Here is a 10,454-nt window from a genome sequence, read left to right on the forward strand (position 1 = left end):
GGGGAAAATAATTATTTGATCAACTGCAGATTTTGTATGTTTGCCCACTTACAAAGAAATGAATGGCCTATCATTTTTATCATAGGTGTATTTTAAATGATAGAGAGAGAATATCAACCAAAAAATCCAGAAAAACATATGGTACAATGTTATAAATTGATTTGTAGTTCAGTGAGTAAAATAAGTATTTGATCCCCAAGCAAAACATGACTTAGTACTTGGTGCAGAAACCCTTGTTGGCAAGCACAGAGGTAAGACGTTTCTTGTAGTTGGTGACCAGGTTTGCACACATCTCAGGAGGGATTTTGGTCCACTCTTCTTTACAGATCTTTTCTAAATCCTTAAGGTTTTTTGGCTGTGGTTTGGCAACTCGAAGGTTTCAGCTCCCTCCATGAATTTTCTATAGGATTAAGGTCTGGAGACTGGCTAGGCAGCTCCGTGACCTTAATGTGCTTCTTCTTCAGCCACTTCCTTGTTGCCTTGGCGGTATGTTTTGGGTCACTGTCATGCTGGAAGACCCATCCATGATCCATCTTCAGTGTTCTGGCTGAGGGAAGAAGGTTCTCATCCAAGATTTTACAATATATGACCCCATCCATTGGCAATGAATGTGGAAAAGTCAGCCTGTACCTTTAACAGAGAAACAATTCCAAAGCACAATGATTCCACCACCGTGCTTGACTGTAGGGATGATGTTCTTAGGGTCATAGTCACCATTTTTGGCCTTATTTGACCAAAGCACTTTCTCTCAATTCTTCTCTGAATCATTTAGATGTTCATTTGCAAACTTCAAATGGGCCTGTACATGTGCCTTCTTGAGGAGGGGGACCTTGTGGGCGCTGCAGGCTTTTAATCCATGTCGGCATATTGTGTTACTGTTGGTTGTGATCCTAACTGCCTTGAGATCATTTACAAGCTCCTTCCCTGTAGTTCAGGGCTGATGCCTCACTTTTCTAATGATCATCTTTACCCCATGGGGGGGAAATCTTGCATGGAGCTCCAGTCCGAGGGCGATTGATGTTTTTTTTGTATTTCTCCTTCTCACTAAGCTACTTGCTGATGGTCTTGTAGACCATTCCAACCTTGTGAAGGTCTACAGTCTTGTCCCTGATGGTGAGGTTTGAATGGAAAAAAAGAGATTCTGTGGACAGGTGTCTTCTAAATTGACAAGACTAATCTGTGTACCACATGAGCACATACTGTAGCCAGTTTACGGGAGTTGGTATTATGGTTGGCTGGTAGGGGAATCAAATACTTATTTTACTCACTGAACTGCAACTCAATTTTTAACAATTTATATTATTTGTTTTTTCTGGATTTTTGTTTGATTTCCTGTCTCTATCATTTAACCACTTTAGCCCCGGACCAATTTTCAGCCTAAGGACCAGAGGTCTTTTTACAATTTTGCACTGCACTGCTTTAATTGGTAATTGCTCGGTCATGCAATGTTGTACCCAAACGAAATTTGCGTCCTTTTCTTCCCACAAATAGAGCTTTCTTTTGATGGTATTTGATTGCCTCTGCGATTTTTATTTTTTGCGATATAAATGGAAAAAGACCGAAAATTTTGAGAAAAAAAGATATTTTCTACTTTTTGTTATAAGAAAAATCGAATAAACTCAATTTTAGTCATACATTTAGGGCAAAATGTACTCAGCCACATGTCTTTAGTAAAAAAAATGTCAATAAGCGTATATTTATTGGTTTGCGCAAAAGTTATAGCGTCTACAAACTAGAGTACATTTTCTGGAATTTACACAGCTTTTAATTTATGACTGCCTATCTCATTTCTTGAGGGGCTAAAATGGCAGGGCAGTATAAACCCCCCCCCCCCCAAATGACCCCATTTTGGAAAGTAGACACCCCAAGGAAATTGCTGAAGGGCATGTTGAGCCCACTGAATATTTTATTTTTTTTGTCCCAAGTGATTGAATAATGACACAAAAAAAAAAGTTTACAAAAAGTTGTCACTAAATGATATATTGCTCACACATGCCATAGTTATATGTGGAATTGCACCCCAAAATATATTCTGCTGCTTCTCCTGAGTACGGGGATACCACATATGTGGGACTTTTTGGGAGTCTAGCCACGTACGGCACCACGAAATCCAATCACTGCCTTCAGGATTTCTAAGGGTGCAAATTTTTGATTTCACTCCTCACTACCTATCACAGTTTCGAAGGCCATAAAATGCCAAAATAACACAAACCCCCCCCCCCCCAAATGACCCCATTTTGGAAAGTAGACACCCCAAGGAAATTGCCGAGGGGCATGTTGAGCCCATTGAATATTTTTTTTTTTGTCCCAAGTGATTGAATAATGACACAAAAAAAAAAAAGTTTACAAAAATGTATTCAGCCACATGTCTTTAGTAAAAAAAATGTCAATAAGCGTATATTTATTGGTTTGCACAAAAGTTATAGCATCTACAAACTAGAGTAAATTTTCTGGAATTTACACAGTTTTTAATTTATGACTGCCTATCTCATTTCTTGAGGTGCTAAAATGGCAGGGCAGTACAAACCCCCCAAATGACCCCATTTTGGAAATTAGACACCCGAAGGAAATTGCTGAGGGGCATGTTGAGCCCATTGAATATTTTTTTTTTGTCCCAAGTGAATGAATGACACAAAAAAAAAACAAGTTTACAAAAAGTTGTCACTAAATGATATATTGCTCACACATGCCATAATTATATGTGGAATTGCACCCCAAAATATATTCTGCTGCTTCTCCTGAGTACGGGGATACCACATATGTGGGACTTTTTGGGAGTCTAGCTGCGTACGGCACCCCGAAAACCAATCACTGCCTTCAGGGTTTCTAAGGGGGCAAATTTTTGATTTCACTCCTCACTACCTATCACAGTTTCAAAGGCCATAAAATGCCAAAATAACACAAACCCCCCCCCCCCCAAATGACCCCATTTTGGAAAGTAGACACCCCAAGCTATTTACTGAGAGGCATGTTGAGTCCATGAAATATTTTATATTTTACCACAAGTTGCAGGAATATTACACATTTTTTTTTTTGCACAAAGTTGTCACTAAATGACATATTGCTCACACATGCTATGGGCATAAGTCAAATTACACCCCAAAATAAATTCTGCTGCTTCTCCCGAGTACGGGGATAGCACATGTGGGGGACTTTTTGGGAGCCTAGCCACGTACGGGACCCCGAAAACCAAGCACTGCCTTCCGGATTTAAATATAAAACGCTACCAAAAAAAACTGTTAGCGATCGCAGGGATCAGGCCTGACTCTGCGATCGCTGCAGTTATGTGTTTAGTGTTTTGTAAGTGACAGCGATCGAGCGATACTGCACTTGGGTGGGCTGGGCGGAGGGACAAAACGCAAGTGCTAGCAGGTATCTGGGCTGATCCCGCTAACAATGCGTTTTTTTGGAACCCTAAACTGCTGGGGACGCTAGTATAGATCTGATCAGATCAGATATTGATCTGTTCAGATTCTATACCACTACGGGAGGTGTATGCTTTGCGCGTGGGTGTTAGCGGTACTGGCACTAACCTAGCGCTGCCTGGGGCGACGCAGACCCTGACCCTAAAACCTAATTGATATCACCCGCCGGGTGATCAGGGGGTTAAACCTTTATTGGGTAATAAATGGTGGGTGCCCTGATGCTATAAAAAGCAAACTAACTAACCAGAGTCATCCGCAACACTTATACGGTGATCACTGGTGAAAGGGTTAACTAGGGGCAATCAGGGGGTTCAAATTTTTATTAGGTAGTATATGGGGGTCCCTGGCGCTATATAAAAACCTGACGGGGAACCTAAATAACTAACTGGCTAACCAGCGTCACCAGTGACACTTATACGGTGATCGCTGGTGAAAGGGTTAACTAGGGGCAATCAGGGGGTTAAAACCATTATTGGGTAGTATATGGGGGTACCTAGCGCTATAAAAACCTGGCGGTGAACCTAAAAAAATAACTAGCTACCTAGCGACACTAGTGACACTAATGCAGCGATCAGAAAAATGATCGCTTAGTGACACTGGCAAAAGGGGGTGAAAGGGTTAACTAGGGGTAATCAGGGGGTTAAACCCATTATTGGGTAGTATATCGGGGTACCTAGCGCTATAAAAACCTGGCGGTGAACCTAAAAAAATAACTAGCTACCTAGCGACACTAGCGACACTAATGCATCGATCAGAAAAATGATCGCTTAGTGACACTGGCAAAAGGGGGTGAAAGGGTTAACTAGAGGCAATCAGGGGGTTAAAACCGTTATTGGGTAGTATATCAGGGTACCTAGCGCTATAAAAACCTGGCGGTGAACCTAAAAAAATAACTAGCTACCTAGCGACACTAATGCAGCAATCAGAAAAAGATTGCTTAGTGACACTGGCAAAAGGGGGTGAAAGGGTTAACTAGGGGCAATCAGGGGGTTAAAACCGTTATTGGGTAGTATATCGGGGTACCTAGCGCTATAAAAATCTGGCGGTGAACCTAAAAAAATAACTAGCTACCTAGCTACCTAGCGACACTAGCGACACTAATGCAGCGATCAGAAAAATGATCGCTTAGTGACACTGGCAAAAGGGGGCAAAAGGGTTAATTAGGGGCAATCAGGGGGTTAAAACCGTTATTGGGTAGTATATCGGGGTACCTAGCGCTATAAAAATCTGGCGGTGAACCTAAAAAAATAACTAGCTACCTAGCTATCTAGCGACACTAGCGACACTAATGCAGCGATCAGAAAAAGATTGCTTAGTGACACTGGCAAAAGGGGGTGAAAGGGTTAACTAGGGGCAATCAGGGGGTTAAAACCGTTATTGGGTAGTATATCGGGGTACCTAGTGCTATAAAAACCTGGCGGTGAACCTAAAGAAAATAACTAGCTACCTAGCGACACTAATGCAGCGATCAGAAAAATTATCGCTTAGTGACACTGGCAAAAGGGGGTGAAAGGGTTAACTCTAAGGGCAATCAGGGGGTTAAATCTTTATGGGGGGGTGGTAGGGGGCTACCCTGGACCTAACACTAACTGCCCTGACACTTTTTACTTTTACAACTGACACTGAATGCAGTGATCAGTAAATAAATGATCACTGCAATCAGTGACACTGTGACTGGGGGGGGGGGGCAGGGGGAGGATCGGGAGGGCGATCGGGGGGTGATCGGGGGGGGGGTTTGTGTGCCTGTGTGTTAGTTAGTGTCAGTGTAGTGTTTGGTGCAGACTTACTGTGTCCTCTCCTCGTAGTCCGGTCAATAAGACCGCCCCGAGGAGAATGACATCACTTCCTCCCTGCCTGTGTATACAATACACAGTGGGAGGAAGCTTCTCATTCGCCAGGAGCGATCTAGAGGGGATGGCCAGAAACCAACAGCCATCCCCTCATCCCGGATCGCTCCTGAAGCGAACCGGACCGCCGCATCCGCATCTTGTGCCTGTACATGCCATTGTAATGATGTACAATGGCATGCGGCGGTCGTTAAGTGGTTAAAATACACCTGTTATAAAGGTCATAGAACCTTCATTCTTTGTAAGTGGGCAAACTTACAAAATCTGCAGGGGATCAAATAATTATTTTATGTCCCTACCAGAGTCCCATTTTTCTTCAAGGTCCTCATTAGAGTACCCCTTTACACCATGGTCCCCATCTCAGGGCCCCCTTACATCCGTTGTCCTCATCAAAGTCCCCCCTTATATGCACTGTCCCCATCACAGGGCCCCCTTATACCAATTACCTCCCTCAGAGTGCCCCATAAATCAACTATTACCATCAAAGTGCCCCCTTACATCAACTCTGCCTATCAGAGTGCCCCTTATCAACAAATATCCCCTTACATCAACTGTCCCCATCAGAGTGGCTCATGGATTAGTGCACTCTCAGAGATCTGGGGGGCACAACTAGAATAGGGGAGGCATAGCCCACCTCAGCACTCCCCTAGATCTGGACTTGCTGACCAGACCAAGCCCCATTCTGAAATGTTTCACTTAAAAGAGGCCTTAATCTTAGATCTCTAAGATTAAGCCCTTTTTGGGTGAAACATACATAGTTATATAGTAGGTGAGGTTGAAAAAACACACAAGTCCATCAAGTCCAACCTACGTGTGTGATTATACCATATGTCAGTATTACATTGTATATCCCTGTATGTTGCGGTCATCCAGGTGCTTATCTAATCGTTTTTTTAAACTATCGATGCTCCCTGCTGAGACCACCGCCTGTGGATGGAATACCACATCCTTGCCGTAAAGAACCCTCTACACAGTTTAACCTCTTTTTTGGCCACGTGTCTTGTTAAACTCCCTCCCACAAAAAAGTTTTATCCCTATTGTGGGGTCACCAGTATGGTATTTGTAAATTAAAATCATATCCCCTCTCAATCGTCTCTTCTCCAGAGAGAATAAGTTCAGTGCTCGTAAACTTTCCTCATAACTAATATCCTCCAGACCTTTTATTAGCTTTGTTGCCCTTCTTTGTACTCCATTTCCAGTACATCCTTCCTGAGGACTGGTGCCCAGAACTGGACAGCATACTCCAGGTGCTGCTGGACCAGAGTCTTGTAGGGCGGGAGAATTATGGTTTTATTTCTGGAATTTATCCCCTTTTTAACACATGTAAATATTCTGTTTGCTTTGTTAGCAGCAGCTTGACATTGCATGTGAGGTGAGGCTAAAGCCGCGTACACACGGGCGGACTGTATGGCCTACTTAGTCCATCATACAATCCGACGGACAGTCCGTCCTACTTTCGAATGAACGGACTTGACCACACACGGATGCACAAACAGTCCGTCGAAAGCTTGCGCGATGACGTGTACAGCACGTACGACGGGACTAGAAATAGGAAGTCCAATACACAGCAATGCAACCTTTCGCCGTGTAAATCCTTTCTGAGCATGCGCCATTCTTAGTCCGTCGAACTAGCCTACTGACGAGCGGATTGTCCGCTGAAACCAAAGTATGACGGACAGTATTTCGAAAAATCCGAAATACTTAGTACGCCAGACTGCACGCTGAAAAAGTCCGCTGAAGCCCACACATGAGCGGACTGTCCGTTGAAATGTGTTTCGACGGACTAAGTAGGCCATACAGTCCGCCCGTGTGTACGCGGCCTTAGATTTCCATGATTAAACCCTTCTTGTGTGAAACATATCAGAATGATGCTTAGTCTGGCTGGTTTCTTCTGTGATCAAGTCCTGGAATAATAAAGCTTTGTAAGGGTTGTCCCTTGTCTGGTGTTTTACCTCCCTGGCTAATAAATATTAGATTAGTTGTCTAAGTTATTATTAGGTAGGAAGGATTTCTCCCAGAAAACAAGGCAACCTAAAGCCGCGTACACACGTAGCCGTCTGTCCGACGTACTTAGTCTGGCGGACTTCCCGCCAGACTGTCCGTCGGACTTTCCCGAACGGGCTACTTGCCCACACACAGCACTTTTTCAGCGGACTAATACGGCGCACTAAGTCCGCCGTACTATCCGCCCTACTTTTGAAATGAACGGACTCGCCCACACACGCGGAGGAAAGTCCGCTCATTTCAAGCGCGTCTCCAGGTAGGCGGGGCCCGCGAAGGAGACGTCGCTGGCCCCGCCGCCTGGTATGGACTTAAAGGGGAACCCCAACGCCGAAAAAAATCGGCGTAGGGGGTCCCCCCAAAGTCCACAACAGACCCTTGTCCGAGCACGCTACCCGGCTGGCCAGGAAAGGAGGGGCGAGCGAGCGCCCCCCCCCCCCTCCTGAGCCATACCAGGGGGGTGCCCTGGGGAAGGGGGGGGGCGCGCGGCCCCCCCACCTCAAAGCACCTTGTCCCCATGTTGATGAGGACAAGGGCCTCTTCCCGACAACCCTGGCCGTTGGTTGTCGGGGTCTGCGGGTGGGGGGCTTATCGGAATCCGGGAGCCCCCTTTAATAAGGGGGCCCCCGGATACCGGCCCCCCACCCTATGTGAATGAGTATGGGGTACAATGTACCCCTACCCATTCACCTGTAAAATAAAGTACAAAAAAAACCACAACACACAAGATAAAATAATTTATTGCACAGCTTCGGGGGTCTTCCGTCTTCGGGGGTCTTCTCGCCGGACTCCTCCGCTATCTTCTTGTAGCTCTTTTACTAGCAGAGGAGCCCGGCTTTCTTCTTCGTCGCCGCGGCCTCTTCTTCCGACTTCGGGGGTCTTGTCCCCCTCTTCGGTTCTTCTGCCAGGCCACCGCGCCTTCTTATAGCTCTTTTACAGGCGGTGGCCCGGTCTTCTGTCGCCGCCGCCGCCGCCGCCTTCAGTTCTTCTTCTTCTTCTTCTTCTTCTCCTGGAGAAGTTGACTCGACGTTCTCTCCGGCCGCAATGCCAGGGACGCGCTGCCACTTATATAGGGACAAGGGGCGGTGTCACATGGGTTGATGTCACATGGGTTGGTGTCACATGGTGACCCCGCCCCCTTACGATGTCACAGTCCCGGAGGATGCTGGGACTGTCGCCATGTGACATCAACCCATGTGACCAACCCATGTGACATCAACCCATGTGACACCGCCCCTTGTCCCTATACAAGTGGCAGCGCAGCGGCCTGGTACGGCTCAGGAGGGGGGGCGCTCGCTCGCCCCTCCTTTCCTGGCCAGCCGGGTAGCGTGCTCGGACAAGGGTCTGTTGTGGACTTTGGGGGGACCCCCACACCGATTTTATTTCGGCGTTGGGGTTCCCCTTTAAGTCCATACCAGGCGGCGGGGCCAGTGACGTCTCCTTCGCGGGCCCCGCCTACCTGCAGACCCGCTCGAAATGAGCGGACTTTTCTCCGGGCGGGAAAAGTCCGTTCACTTCAAAAGTACGGCGGACTGGCATACACACAGCCGGATTGTCCACCGAAATGCGAGTCTGGCGGGAAGATTGGAGTGAAAAACTACATTCTAAGTCCGCCATACTTTCGGGTCAAAAAAGCATGCCGGAGGCTACACACGGGGGGATTGTCTGGCGGACTTGAGTTTGCCGGACTTTTCCACCCGCTTGTTTGATCATGTGTACGCGGCATAAGTGTGCATTTTGCATCAATTGGCAGGGTCTTTAAAACTTCTCATGTAGGATGTAATAAAGGCACCACTGGATAGTCATCTGTGTTCAGAAATCTAGTCAAGAAGAGAAGTGGGCTTAGATTTTTAATTTTACAAAAAGACTTGAACACTGTGGCATAAAATCAAAGAATCAGAACCCACTTCTCTTCTTGAGTGTATTCTTTAACCACTTGCTTACTGGGCACTTAAAGAGGAAGTAAACCCTGATGGGTTTACTTCCTCTTTTTTTCCCTGCAAAGGTAAAGCATAATGGACTACTATGCATCGCATAGTAGCTCATTATGTGTCACTTACCTGACACAGGAGCCAGCGAAGTCGCCGCTGATCCCTGTAGTCCGCCGCATCCATCTTGCTGGTGGCGTCTCGCAGCTCCGACCAATGACAGCGGCGAAGCCGCGATGACGTCACTCCCGCGCATGCGCACGGGAGTCGCGTCTCGCAGCTCCGACGCTGCCATTCGGCGAAGCCGCGATGACGTCACTCCCGCGCATGCGCACGGGAGTCGACAAATTAGGCAAATCCATTCTTGGATTTGCCGCATTTAGTGCGCCTGCGCGCCGCTGTCTACGGCGCATGCGCCGTAGACAGCGGTGCCCATTTTCGGGCAAATATCTCCTAAACCATATAGGTTTAGGAGATATTGCTTGGACCTACAGGTAAGCCTTAATCTAGGCTTACCTGTAGGTCAAAGTGGTTTGAAGGGGTTTACTTCCTCTTTAAAGCGGAGGTCCACCCTAAAATGGACCTCCGCTCATCGGAATCCCCCCCCCCTCCGGCGCCACAATCGGCACCTTTCAGGGGGGAGGGGGGTGCAGTTACCTGGATAATCCAGGTAACTGCACCCACTTCCGGGCTAGCTCTCTGCGGAAAGGGGCGTACGTTACGCCCCTTTCCGCAAGCGCCCGCCCCCTTCAGCAAGTGCCCCGCTGCCTGCTGGGAAACACACAGCTCCCAGAGGCAGCGGGGACCGTCCGGATTGCGCCGCGCAGCTCGCGCATGCGCAGTAGGGAACCGGGAAATGAAGCCGAAAGGCTCCATTTCCTGATTCCCATACCCAAGATGGCGGCGGCAGGACCCGCCAGACGAGCGAGCGATCGGCTTCGGGTGCCGACATCGCGGGCGCACTGGACAGGTAAGTGTCACTATTTAAAAGTCAGCAGCTGCAGTATTTGTAGCTGCTGGCTTTTAAAAAAAAAAAAAAACGCGGAGTCCCGGTGGACTCCCGCTTTAAACAGCCTTCTGCCCAGACCAATTTTCAGCTTTCGGTGCTCTCACACTTTGAATGACAATTACTCAGTCATGCAACACTGTACCCAAATGAATTTTTTGTCCTTTTTTTCCCACAAATAGAGCTTTCTTTTGGTGGTATTTGATCACCTCTGGGGTTTTTATTTTTTGCGCTATAAATGAAAAAA

Source organism: Lithobates pipiens, unplaced genomic scaffold (genome assembly GCF_037356315.1).
Source record: "Lithobates pipiens isolate NorthernLeopardFrog02 unplaced genomic scaffold, aLitPip1_a1.2 Scaffold_1, whole genome shotgun sequence".
Lineage (NCBI taxonomy): Eukaryota > Metazoa > Chordata > Amphibia > Anura > Ranidae > Lithobates > Lithobates pipiens.